The sequence below is a fragment of the Zonotrichia leucophrys genome, chromosome 2 (assembly GCF_028769735.1).
Source record: "Zonotrichia leucophrys gambelii isolate GWCS_2022_RI chromosome 2, RI_Zleu_2.0, whole genome shotgun sequence".
NCBI classification, from domain to species: domain Eukaryota; kingdom Metazoa; phylum Chordata; class Aves; order Passeriformes; family Passerellidae; genus Zonotrichia; species Zonotrichia leucophrys.
Genome location: NC_088171.1, coordinates 17,547,851 through 17,559,912, shown reverse-complemented (window position 1 = coordinate 17,559,912; position 12,062 = coordinate 17,547,851). Strand labels below are relative to the sequence as shown.

At 41.4% G+C, this 12,062-nt stretch overlaps 1 protein-coding gene across 1 annotated transcript in view; it reads left to right on the top strand.

Annotated features, from left to right (window-relative positions):
* The first annotated feature begins 282 nt into the window (after positions 1–282).
* The window catches only part of APBB1IP (amyloid beta precursor protein binding family B member 1 interacting protein), a 69,451-nt gene continuing 57,671 nt past the window's right edge, over positions 283–12,062 (top strand). Inside the window, exon 1 of the mRNA XM_064704064.1 lies at positions 283–410. The gene's annotated coding sequence lies outside the window, so the exon portion shown is untranslated. The remainder of the gene's footprint in view (positions 411–12,062) is intronic.

Genomic DNA, 12,062 nt, shown 5'->3' with positions numbered 1-12,062 from the left:
TGCACGTTAGAGAAGATGTAGAGTCACTAAAAGGAGCGGGGAAATAAACTCAAATCTGTTTGAAAACCCGAGCGCGCCTGACAGCGCTGTCCAGCCGAGAGCGGCCGCGGGAAAGGAGCACAAGGGCCGGGCAGGGCCGGGCTGGGCTGGGCTGCTCGGGCCGGCCGGGGTTTGCCCGGGGGACTCGGGGCCGCCGCCTGTGGCCGGGCCGGGCCGGGGGCGGAGGGAGGTGCTGAGAGCTCGGCGGGGCGGCCCCACTTCCCTCCAGCAGCGCCGGGCCCCGCTGGGCTGAACTGAGCTGAGCTGAGCCGAGCCGAGCCGAGCCGGGCCGGGCCGGGTCGGGTCGGGTCCCGCAGAGCCGCCCTGCGCCTCCTCGCAGCCTCCGGAGCCGCCGCCGCCCGCCCGCCAAGGTAAAGCGGGCAGGGAGGGAATGCGGGACCCCTGAGGGCACAGCGGGGCGGGAGGTGCGGCAAAGGCCGCTCTGGCTCTGGGCAGGCGGGGGGAGCCGCACACGGGACAGCCCCGCACACCGCGCTCCCTCCCCTCGGGACCGGCCTGGCTCCGGCGGGCTGTGCGGGACCGTGCGGGTTCGCGCTGGGTCCCGGTGCCGGTGGTTCCCCTCGGCGGGGTTAAGCCGGGTCAGACCTTCCCTGTGCCCCCTCCCTGGGGGAAGTGAGCCGGGGGTTGATCATTGCAAGGCAGGGGTGCCAGAGCTTCCCCGAGGCCGGTGGGGATCCCGAGGGATGCGCAGTGCCCCGTTTCCGGGTCAGCGTTGGGAAAGGGAAGGCAGGCGGGAGAGAGCTGCGGACCAAGAGAATACGGTGTATTTTCTTGGTCTCTAATCAGTCTTAAACTAAGCGTGTAGAAGGTGGTGCTGTCGTGGCCAAACAGTCAGGAGAGACTTCTAAAGAGCACAGTTTACATCTCTCTGCTGGTGGTGGTCTTTGGCCACGTGGTGTGGGGAAAAACTTTTTTTGTGTCGCCTGATTCAGAGAGCGTCCATCCCGCAGGATACCCTCAGCTGAATGCCACGGGGAAGTAACTGAAATGCAATCACCACAAGCTTGGGGTGGTTTTTCAATCCCTCGTGCACCAAAAAGAGAAGTTATTAAATCCATTCATTATCACACTGGGAAGAGGTGTCCGGTGGTGTCTTTTAGGCAGCATCCGATCCAGCTGCCTAACGATCTTAACTGTTGTTAAAAATTTGTTGCAGGAATACAGCCTACAAACAAAATAAGCAGGGTTCCACCAAACTAGCAGCTTAACTTTTTGACTTTTAAACTTCTCACTTACTGCCCGAGATGACTCTGGTTCTGTGAATAATTTGGCTCCAGTTTGTCTCTCCCTGTCAGAACTCCAGTTTGCAGAACTTGGGCAGTCATTTTTCCTCTTTGGTTCTAGTTCCTCTTTATGAATTACATGACGTGTGTGTTTTCTCATCTCTTTCAAACCTGCTTCCATGTTATTTCACATATGAAATTTGTTGATTTTACCGTTGATCAATTACCCTGCTGCTGCACAACAGTGCAGTAAACGTGGTTGGGCTGGATGTAGTCCATCTGTGTCATTAGAGACAAATAGGTGAGCCCCAGTGCTCCAGAGAGCTGTGCTATTGACCTGCTCCACCTGTGCAGTCTCCTAATCATTTGTGCCCACTAAATCTACAATTTATTTTTTTTCTGGTAACTTTGTAAAGAGTATGAATTTTGGTTAAAACTTGCTGTCTTAAACAGAATGTTTAACTTTTTGCTGAACCTCTTCAGTTCTGTTTTCCCCAGTGAGCTTTCTAAGGAGACTATTACATTTAATTGTACTTAATCCTTTGAGCAAGCATTGCTTAAAAATTGAAATAATTTGGTTTGAAATATGGCATACAAATGTCTTTGAGAGGTTGAATCAATGGAGTATTACAAATAACTGAGTAGTCCTTGTTTTATTCTCAGAAAATTCTGATCCATCTGAGAACACAACTGAAAAAATGTACTATCTCTGAAAGGAACATTTAATCATTCCCCGTGACTTCTCTTTCCTTTAAAAATACTTCCTGTGGGTATTACAGACTGTTCTGGTGTTTGGAGGCAGAAGGACTGATGGTTCAGTGTAATTATTGAGTAAATTGTGTTTAATTGTTCATGCTGGAATTTGTGATTATTGGTGTGTAGTATCCTCAAGTAGGGTATGATGCTTTTGAAGTGCTTGTTTATTTTGTTATCAAGTGTGTTTATTACAGAAAAGTTTGGTTTTTTTGCAGGTCAAAAGTCACTATATTTGGTCAGTGTCTAGTAGATCACATGCCATAGCTCATGTACCTGTAAATCAGGCGTAACCTTGATTTTTTTTGTAATTTATAAAGAGACTAACACGTTTGATAGGGTAACAAACAATCCATGGGAACATGGATTCTTTTTAAAGCATGCTTCTGTTCCAGAGGTTGCTTTACAGAAATGTAGCTGAATTTTGTTTTCCTGTATATCATTAGGATATCAAGGCCCTTATTCTTTCCTGCTCTCTTTGCAAACTACATGGGTTTTCCTCTCTCACAGACTATTTTTTCCATCTTTAGTTGCAGTATATCTTGATTGTTTTGTTGTGGGTCAGTCTGACCTGTTCTGATGATGACTTCCCATGGTCAGGTGCTGATCTGGGGTTAAAGTGAAAACAAGATCTCTTATTTGCCTGCAGCAATATGGAAGTTTTAGCCTTCCTTTGGAAGGTCTCTAGTGACAATGGTAACGTGCATCCATGCAGACCTTCCAAAGCACTTCTTGGGCTTTAGAGGCAGGACTCTCCTCATCCAGCTGTAGACATGAGCATCTGAGTCACCTTTACAGTCTCTTACACAGAGAGATAGATACTGCTAACCCTTGCTTTGGTGGCATGGTTTTAGGCCCTATAAAATTGTCTTCCTTTCCCTTCATTGTCTAAAAAGAGGTTAGGACAACCACGTCAGATGCAGATATCATAGAAATGCAATCATATGTCTTTCCATGATTAGGAGTGTTCCATGGCTCTTGGAAAAACAGGCATTTAGGGCATTTCCTTATTGTCCAGCCTACTGATCCCTAGCTACCCTAGATATTACCAGTAGAGCTACCAGTGTAGAAGATATATGTTGTACTGTGAAAGAAACTGGCTGCTATGTTCTCCTCAAGTTTCTGTAGGACACTTTTGAGCAACTACAGCAGCATATATGTTCCTCACACCCCTCAGTTTCAATTTATTGTATTGCTTTTGGGTTTTGAATGAAAAGGAAGCACAGATGACTTTAATCTGACTTAAAATTTTACTGTGCGAATTCACAAACTAGTTTGGTAATGATAGTTCAAAAATGTTAGGTTTGTCATTAGTTTCAAAGACTTTTTTCCAGTAAAGTGACCTTTCAAATTTGTGACCTAATTGCTCTCATAATTTTTTGCTGCCAGGAGCTACTCCAGCCTGCATGCAGCTCTGTTTCTTCCTGTTGAACATTGATTCAGCATGCTATGAATTTAGGCTCAAATAGATAAGGACTAAAATCATTAAAAGTATTAGGAGTATTTTGGGGAGTAGATGCATTATGAATCCTAGAAGAAGGATGACCTACACATAGGATGTGTATATACAAAACAAATTTTTCTCTGCTGCTCCATTTAGAAATGCAAACAAAATCATATCTGATAGAAGTTTTGCACTGGGTACATCTCAGTGCGTTTCCATTTTTGCTTTCACTCTGTGATCTAAAGCAGCGGATGTACAAGTGTGCCATGTGACATCAGTATTGAGGGATAAAACTCTCTGGGTCTGCCATCAGTGATGAGCACACCCCGCATGGTTGGTGTCACTACCAACGGAAAGTCCTCAGTTGTCCTCAGACAATCCATCTGATAAAGGAAATATTTTGGTGAAAATCGTGTTATTGTACTTGTCAGGGAGAGTGAGGATGGAAGGGGAGCAAATCTGCCTTTAGCAGCATTGCTGGTCCATCAAGCATAGAGAGAATCACTGGGAGCTGAAATCAATCACACAGGCATTCACTGGATGCTTTTGCTGATAAAAATGGCAAATTACCATTGGAGTCCCCAGTTTTAGGCAAAATGATGTGTCTGCCTCAAAGGAAACTCACCAGGAAAGTTATGAAGCTCAGCAGAATGTTTATTTAAACTGTTGGCATCAAGTCCATGTTGGCAGCAATGAAAACGTGCTCCTTGGTGGCCTTAGTTGATCCATTTTGGTACTCTCACTGCATCTTCAGGTAATCCAGACTGCAGAAACATCATTACTTCTACATCAGAGCAAGATTTTGATGTACTTTTGAAGATTTTTCTAGTATTTTCTAACAGTGCTGGAAGGCCCCATTCCCTCACTTGCTATGGGGATTTCATTGAAGCACATAAATAAGAAGGATTATCAGCCCAAAAATATTTTTGGAAGGTGATTTTTTTTTTTCTGTCTGATTGCAAATTAAAAAAAACAAACCCAAGACAAAAACACACACAAAAATACACCCCCAGTCAAATAGACATTACTGTTCTCTTTGCTTTTTGATGAAATATTGTCTTTGAAATATCTGCTGTAATGTGCCTTGCAGGTCGTAAGTACCTGAGATAGCCTTGACCAAGCAAGAATATGTGCCAAAACCATGAACACAGATAACATTCACAAATATTTGTTGTGGTCACAGCTTAGTTTTGTCCCTTAGTGATCATATCCTCATGGGGAAGGTGACAGACCTAATGTTTGAGACAGCAAATACTAACGAGCCAGTGGTTTTGGATGCCAGTTCTAGGAAGGAATCCATCACAAGCTTAATTGCAGTTCTGTTCCGTGGGAACTATGTTCTTACATGGAATCCAGCAAAACCTTTCATATCTGTCATTAGATTGGCCTTTTTTGTCTCCCCTGTGTCATGATGGAGTTGCTGTGACTAGATCAGCATTGTTCCATCCCTCCTCCACTTCTGAGGGAAAAAGAGAGGGAGGCAGTGGCATTTCCTTCTCATGGAAAACCTTAGAGAAATCTAAGAATGGAAATGTCACAAGGTTCTTCTGCTCTTGGTGCATTTTCTTCTCATGACTGTTTCTTTGTGCAGTTCAGGGCTCTCTGGGTTGTGACAAAGCAACCACTGCCATAACAATACAATGTCCTCTCTGTGGGGACTGCAGGCTTCCACTTTTCCTTACACATCTTCATCTGAAAGCTGCTGCTTGAAGCATGTAATCACTGCATTGTATAGACTGAAAGAAGCAAATTTGCTAGGTGAAAAGTTGGCAGTGAGCCGTGGAATTGTACCTGACACTTCAGTCAGTAGTAAAACTGAGATTTATAAAAAAATCTTCATTTAATTTTTCTGTTACGCACTATGTTACTGAGCAAGGTACTTTGGTGAAATATCTGTAACTCCATATTAAAACATTACTTGTTTTATTTGATTTTAATATATGAAATTTGTATGAAATAAACAGATGGATTCAATAAATTTTTTTACAAATTTGTCCATTTGCTTCACTCTTACTGTGAGAGCATTTTTTGTTAGTGTATTTTCATTTTTCAGTGTTCCTTTCCCATACCATGTGTGCCATCCCTTAAGCTTTTCTGGCAGTAGTAAGAATATGTGATTATAGGAAAGAAAATGGTGATTTAGAACTTTTGCCAATGAGAGGTCATAGGAATAAATTATTTGTATGGGGAGACAGTTGTGTCATGGACCTTTGTAGCATATCTTGTACTTACCTAGTGGCTCACTGTGGGAGGAAGTGGGTGCTGGAAAAGCTGAACCATTGTCTATCCAGCATAGCAGTTCCTGCACTCGGATTTGACACTGTAATTTTTCTTTCCTTTTTTCCTCTTCCTAAGTTTATGCTATTATTTTCCCTATTCCACACTTTTAACATGTCTTGATTCTTTAGGGAATTGAGGAGGGGAAGGATTTTTCTCTCATTTTACTCCCCTTTATGCCTTCATCTCTCATCTGTGGGCTTCCTTGTCTACTGCATTCTGCTTGTTAGGCAGTCTATTAATGTGGGATCAGCCTACTTCATGGACTATGAAGCTAAACATCAAAATTACAGTATTGTATTTTGCTGACAATTGTTTAAAGTACTCTTGTTGTCATCTAAGTTCTGGAAAGCAGTGTTGGGTAACAGGAAAAAAAAAAAACAGGAAGGAAAACATTGCACCAACATCAACAAACTACAGATTATGGGAAGGAATGTGGAAACTATAAATTTCTGTTACTCAGGGTTACATTACTCTTCTGCTATTCTGCCCTGCCATCATGGCAGGTTCTGAGGTTCTGATACTGAGTTCTGATAACTTGTATGTCTGAAGTTGTCTATACCTGAGTAGAGCTGAAGTAGACATGTTGTCAGCTCAAAATGGATGAGCCTGGGTAAGCTGGTGGTTCATGAGCTCAGGGGGCTCACTTCCACCCAGCCTCCTGCCTTTTCCAGGAGAAGATGTGTTGGCAGAATGGAAATATTGTTCCTGTGTGCCATTAGTTTGGCACAGAATAGGGAATTGGTTTTTTTACCAGTCTGGGTGAGGGCATAAGGTTGAAAATATGTCTTCTCCTACCATTTTACCTCTGGATAGGTGATTCTGGAATTAGTAGAATGTGAGTTCTAGTATCCCATGTTAACATTAGAGTAGGACTCTCTTGATTGTATTTATCTACCACTTTAATGTTAATCCAAAGCCAAATTTCATGTATTTATTATCTAATAAGGATACTTTGCAGTTGTACAGTCTTCCTGAAGCTATTTGTGTTTTAGTGTGTCACTTTTATTCCCTCATGAATGGAGTTATAGCGTGTCACACCATCCCTGAGATAAATGTGCAGTGTAACTTCAGCTGCAGATAAGCCTACAGTTATTGGCACACCACATTTCCCAGAAGAATAGTGAATATTAGCAAAAAACTGCTTTCAGAATTATCAGTGTGTGCAAGCTTTTTATTGGAAAATACTGTGCTTATCAGTGATAGGCAACTACAGTGCTGGAAGCAGTCTAATTGCTTTTGATCCATGCATTTCAAAATATGAGCTAGTGTTAAAGCAGAAGAGAGTTACAGAGCCATGTCATGTACGTAAGAAAGAGGAAAGTCAACATTCTAATTACCAAATCTGCTTGTGATTTTGAAACATTGAGGCCAGCTACCATTTCCGTTGTACCAGTCCAAAACTTCAATTTCCATTTGTAGTATCTACTAGAATTAGTAACTGATTGGATCATGTTCCTCCAGGCTGGAGTCTGCAGATTCAGATGTTCTCTTGTACTTTGCTTCATAAAAGTGGGCCTAAATGTCTGTTAAGGATTTTTTACTAGATGTGATGAAATAGCTAGTTAAGGAACTTCCATCCTGCCTCATTTAGGTATATGAGAGACGTGGGTCGTATGAGATTTTCCTTGACATCTAGCTGTAAAATCACTGTGAGGAACAGTTAGATCTGTTTCAGACCTGCAGTCCATCTGGCCAGAAGGTTATCCCCAGCAGTGGCTGGCATCATGTACTTCAGAAGGAGGCAAGAAATCTCATGCTGGAAGGTTTGGGGTAACCTGTCTGTCATGAAAGCTTTATTCTGGTTCCAGATTGGTAGAGTCTTTATTTTAGATCTTAAATCATGAGGTTCATCATCCTTGCCTGAAGCTCTCTGCTGTACTAGCACTTATAGCTACAACTGCACGTAGAGAAAACCAACTCATCTTGCTTACTCACCAGTTTTCATGATGAGTTTCACAGTTACACCTTGTGTGTTTCCCTGGAACAGTTATTTGTTCTTTCATTTACTACCCCATTGAATTTGTGTTGTAAGTCAGGATGAAATGGTGCCTCAGTAACTTTCCCCTAGGTTTTGGTGCATTTTTTTAATCACACTAGTTTCATATCTGCTTTCTGTGACAATCAGTTATTCTCTTTCCAGCTTTCCACTTTATGGTGGGACTCTGTCACTTTCATCATGCTTCCCTAGTTTTCCTCCATCTTCTCTCTTTGCTGTGGGATGATCTACTTTGTGTAGTTTGTAGTATACAAGGATGAATCTCTGATTTGAGCAATTTACTCCTCAGGGAGTCTCTCTAAAATATTAAAGATTTTTTCATTCCACTCCAGAAAGCATTTAAGCATTAAGCAATAGCAGGAGGTTGCTGTGCTGTTAGTGGTCACCTGGGTAGTCAAACTGTTCATTTTGGTGGTCCTGGTACTCTGACATTTACACTGTGTAGTGCAGAGACCAGGACCTGAAGGTGTGCTTTTGATGTTTCTGTGCGACTTGTCAAAATATACTTCATGTATTTTTATCTCTGCTACTTACGTATGTGGCAGCTTAAGAATAGCAACAATACTTTGAATGTGTCTGTAACACACCAGCTCACCAGATCACTAAGTGGGCTGATTCCTGATACTGTTCATAGCAAAAATCCACTCTAAGTCTTTATCTTCTGACATCATGGTGTTCCTCATTCCTTTTTTGTTGTAGCCCTTTGGTTAAACTGCACCAACTCTACTGAGTTGCAGAGATGATAATTGGTGTTTGCTGCTCGGTTTCCCAGAGCTTTGTGCTTTCCCCAGTGCAGAAGCCTTTTTACTGTGTAACTTCCTGTGTAACTTCATCTTGCTGTGAGCAGGGGCTAGCTTTGAGTATTTCTCAGAACTGTCAGATTCTAAAATACTGACAGTTCAAACTTTGCTTGGTATAGTACCATATCTGGGGTTTTTTTTATGTACACTGTATGGTCACTTTTTCAGATTTCATTTCATTTTTAAACAGTGCTGTTTTTTTCTTGGGTGGTTGGTTTGTTTTGTTGTTGTTTTTTTTTTTTTAAGCAAGGTGAATTTTTTACCACTGGTTTTGGTATACAAACTGTGGAGTGTTAAAGATTCTATCAAAGAATTCAATTTCCTGTCTAAATTGGGAAGATAAAAAAAATTAATACATCAAGTAGTTCTGCGGAACTTCTGTTAAATAGTAGGGTAAATTAATGAGTCAATATTTATCTATTACATAAACTAAAAGTGAGACTCATTGGTAGTTAGAATAGGAAGCTGATGAGAAAATGTCCCAATCTCTTAGATATGAAAAAGATAGGAGTATTAAATAAAACAAAAAATTTTTAAAAGTTTTTTATAGGAGTTTAGTGAACATTTGAGAATGTGAAAAGGACAGAAATAAAAAACAAGGACTACTTTTAACTAAGGCATCAGTTTGAAAACCAGTCACTTTAAAAATACGTTACATTTCACATATATGGCTTCCCACAAGGCCCTTCTCAGCTTGGGGTTTTTGGTGTTTTGTTTTTTGTTGGGTTTTTTTTGGGGTTGGTTTTTTTTTTTTTTTTGTGACAACCACAATTTCTTCCTTTTATTTAAATTCTGTTTTTTTTCTCTTCCTTCTCTTTTCTCTTTCTTACCTACATGGCATGGCTCTGTAACTCTTCTTTTCTCCGCTTAAAATCTTATGCGTAGTCTGGGAAACTTAAAGTACTGTTCTGTTTGGTTAGGGGTTTTTTCTGTTTGATTTATTGTAGTCAGTAGTGATTTTAAGAGTTCTTAGTATGAGTACAGAATAAAGAAAACCCTGATGGAAAAGTTACAGTAGAGTAGGACTGGGTATGAAGCTCAGTATTCTTCTGGGCACTTTGCTAAATCTTTTCCTTTGTTTTGTTAATACACCTACACATTTCATCTTGAATTTGTGGTTTGAATAAGTTCAAGGCTATTTGTAAAATTCAGAAAAATTTGCTGATCCAAAATGCAGCAACATCCAACAGGATAATTTCCAAATCTGCAAGTTTTCTTACCTGTTTCTTCTATTGTGGCAATCAAATAAAATAAATGGATATAAGGGGAGAGAAGAAGAGTGTATGGACAGTCTTCTGCAATTCCATGTCATGGTGGACTCATATTACCATCTTAAGTTGTTCTAGCTCTTGGCAAGATCTTTAGTGAATATGTAGAGTTCTTATGCTAATTTAATAGATAATTCAGTGTATTTTAACATAAAAAATTTTCAGCATGTTTGTTGATTATGATAACAATTTTGTCTTCCTAAACCACATCAATAAAAATTCAAGAGAAAATAAAATACCAGTACAGGCAGTGGCTTGATGACAACATGACTTTATCTTTTTTGTTTATGTTGTTAATTACTGAGGAGGGTCCTTAGGTTTGATTTTTACCCTTTTAGACAGTTCTTACTACTCCTCATGATAAGAACTTGCAACTGGTAACAACTCAAGTAATTTTTTTGCCATTTTTATATTTCTATTCTGTAAAAATATAGTAAAGGAGGATTTCAGTTTGTCAAAAGAACTTGTATGGGGATCTTTTCCTGAAAGTTGATGTAGCTAGTGCTTAAAAAAATCTACTGGAACTGATAAGATTTCCTTAGAAGATATTTTGATCTCCTAAATCAGAAAACAGGAAAACATAAAATTATTCAGCACTATTTAAACACTGATGAGATACTTGTCAGTATGAAGTGCTGCACCATTTTTTGTCACATAACAAATGTGTCTTCACTCTGCCTGATCAAATAAGTGCCATTTGATCTAGCCTTTCTATGAAAATTGATTCTCCAAGTGCCAGGTGTGTAGGAAGCTACACAGCTGTTGATCCAAATAAATTAATTAAGATTCAGTAATGATATGCCACCAGCACAGAGCTGAGTCTACAAAACCAGGATGTTGCGTACAAGGCTCTGTGTGAGAAGCGTGATACAGAGAGAGTGAGCCATCCCGTGTGGATGTGTCAGCTGGAAAGGAAGCAGATAAGTTGACTTTAACTCTCCACACACTCAGTCCTGTGTGATGTCTGTTCCTTGGGCAGAGCTGTGCAATTTCCACGTCTGGGCTAGGATTGCCCTCAGCTCTGTCAACCACATCCTATTAAAATGTCTTTAAGAGTATCCACTTCCCAAATCTTTAAGTCTTTTATTTCTGGGATATGAGAGAAATGTGAAAGTTCAGTTCTTGGTTGTCTGTGCCTTGTTTAGTTACATCACAGTTCTCAAAAAGCAGATACTTATTTTAGGGTTTAGTGACCTTTATTATTTATCCATGGAATAGTTACATGAATCAAGATGCTCTATTAAAGGAAAAACATTAAGACTGAAGAACAGGAAACTTGCTGGTTTCCTTCTCTTACCAGTCTTTATAGTCATTAGAATTGTCTTCAGTTGATTGCTTTTTTGCATCAGCCTGGTTCTCATCTTGTAAGGTGCTGTGGTTGGTTGCCTTTGGCTGGCTACCAGGTGCTTACCAAGGTGCTCTATCACTTCCCCTCCTCAGCAGAACAGAGAGAGAAATTACAATGAAAAGCTCATGGATTGAGGTAAGAACAGGGAGATCACTTTCCAACTACCTTTGAGCAAAACAGGCTCAACACAGGGAAATTAAATTAATATATTGCCAGTTAATAAGATGGTAGGATACTGCAAAATAAAAAATGAATAAGATCTTCACCCCACCCTTCCCTTCTTCCCAGGTTCAGCTTCACTCCCAACTCTTCTACCTCTTCCCACTCAAGTGGCACAGGAGGATGGGGAGTGGGGTTTGCAGTCAGTTCATAATACTTTATCTCTGCTGCTCCTTCCTCTTACACTGCTCCAGCATGGGGACCCTCCCAAGGGAGACAGTCCTTCATGAACTTCTTCAACCTGGTATCTTCCCCCAGGCTGCATTTCTTCAGCAGCACTTCCAGCCTGGATCCTTCCCACAAGGTGGAGTCTTAGAGGGGCAGCCTGCTCCGGTGTGGGTCCTTCACGGGGTCACAGGTGCTACCAGAAAACCTGTGCTCTGTGGGCTCCTCTCCACAAGCTGCAGTTCCCTCCAGGAGCCTGCTTCAGTGTGGCACACCGTGGCCCTCACCTTCATTCAGGGCAGGAGGACCTCCACAGGCTGCAGTGTGGATATCTGCTCTGGTGTGGTCCCTCATGGGCTGCAGGGCAACAACCCCTGAGCTGCATCATGGGCTGCAGGGGAATCTCTGCTCCAGCATCTGCAACAGATCTCCCTCTTTCAATACTGACCTTGGGGTCTGCAGGGTTATAGTGCTTATATTTCCCACTGCTCTTTCACAGCTGCTGT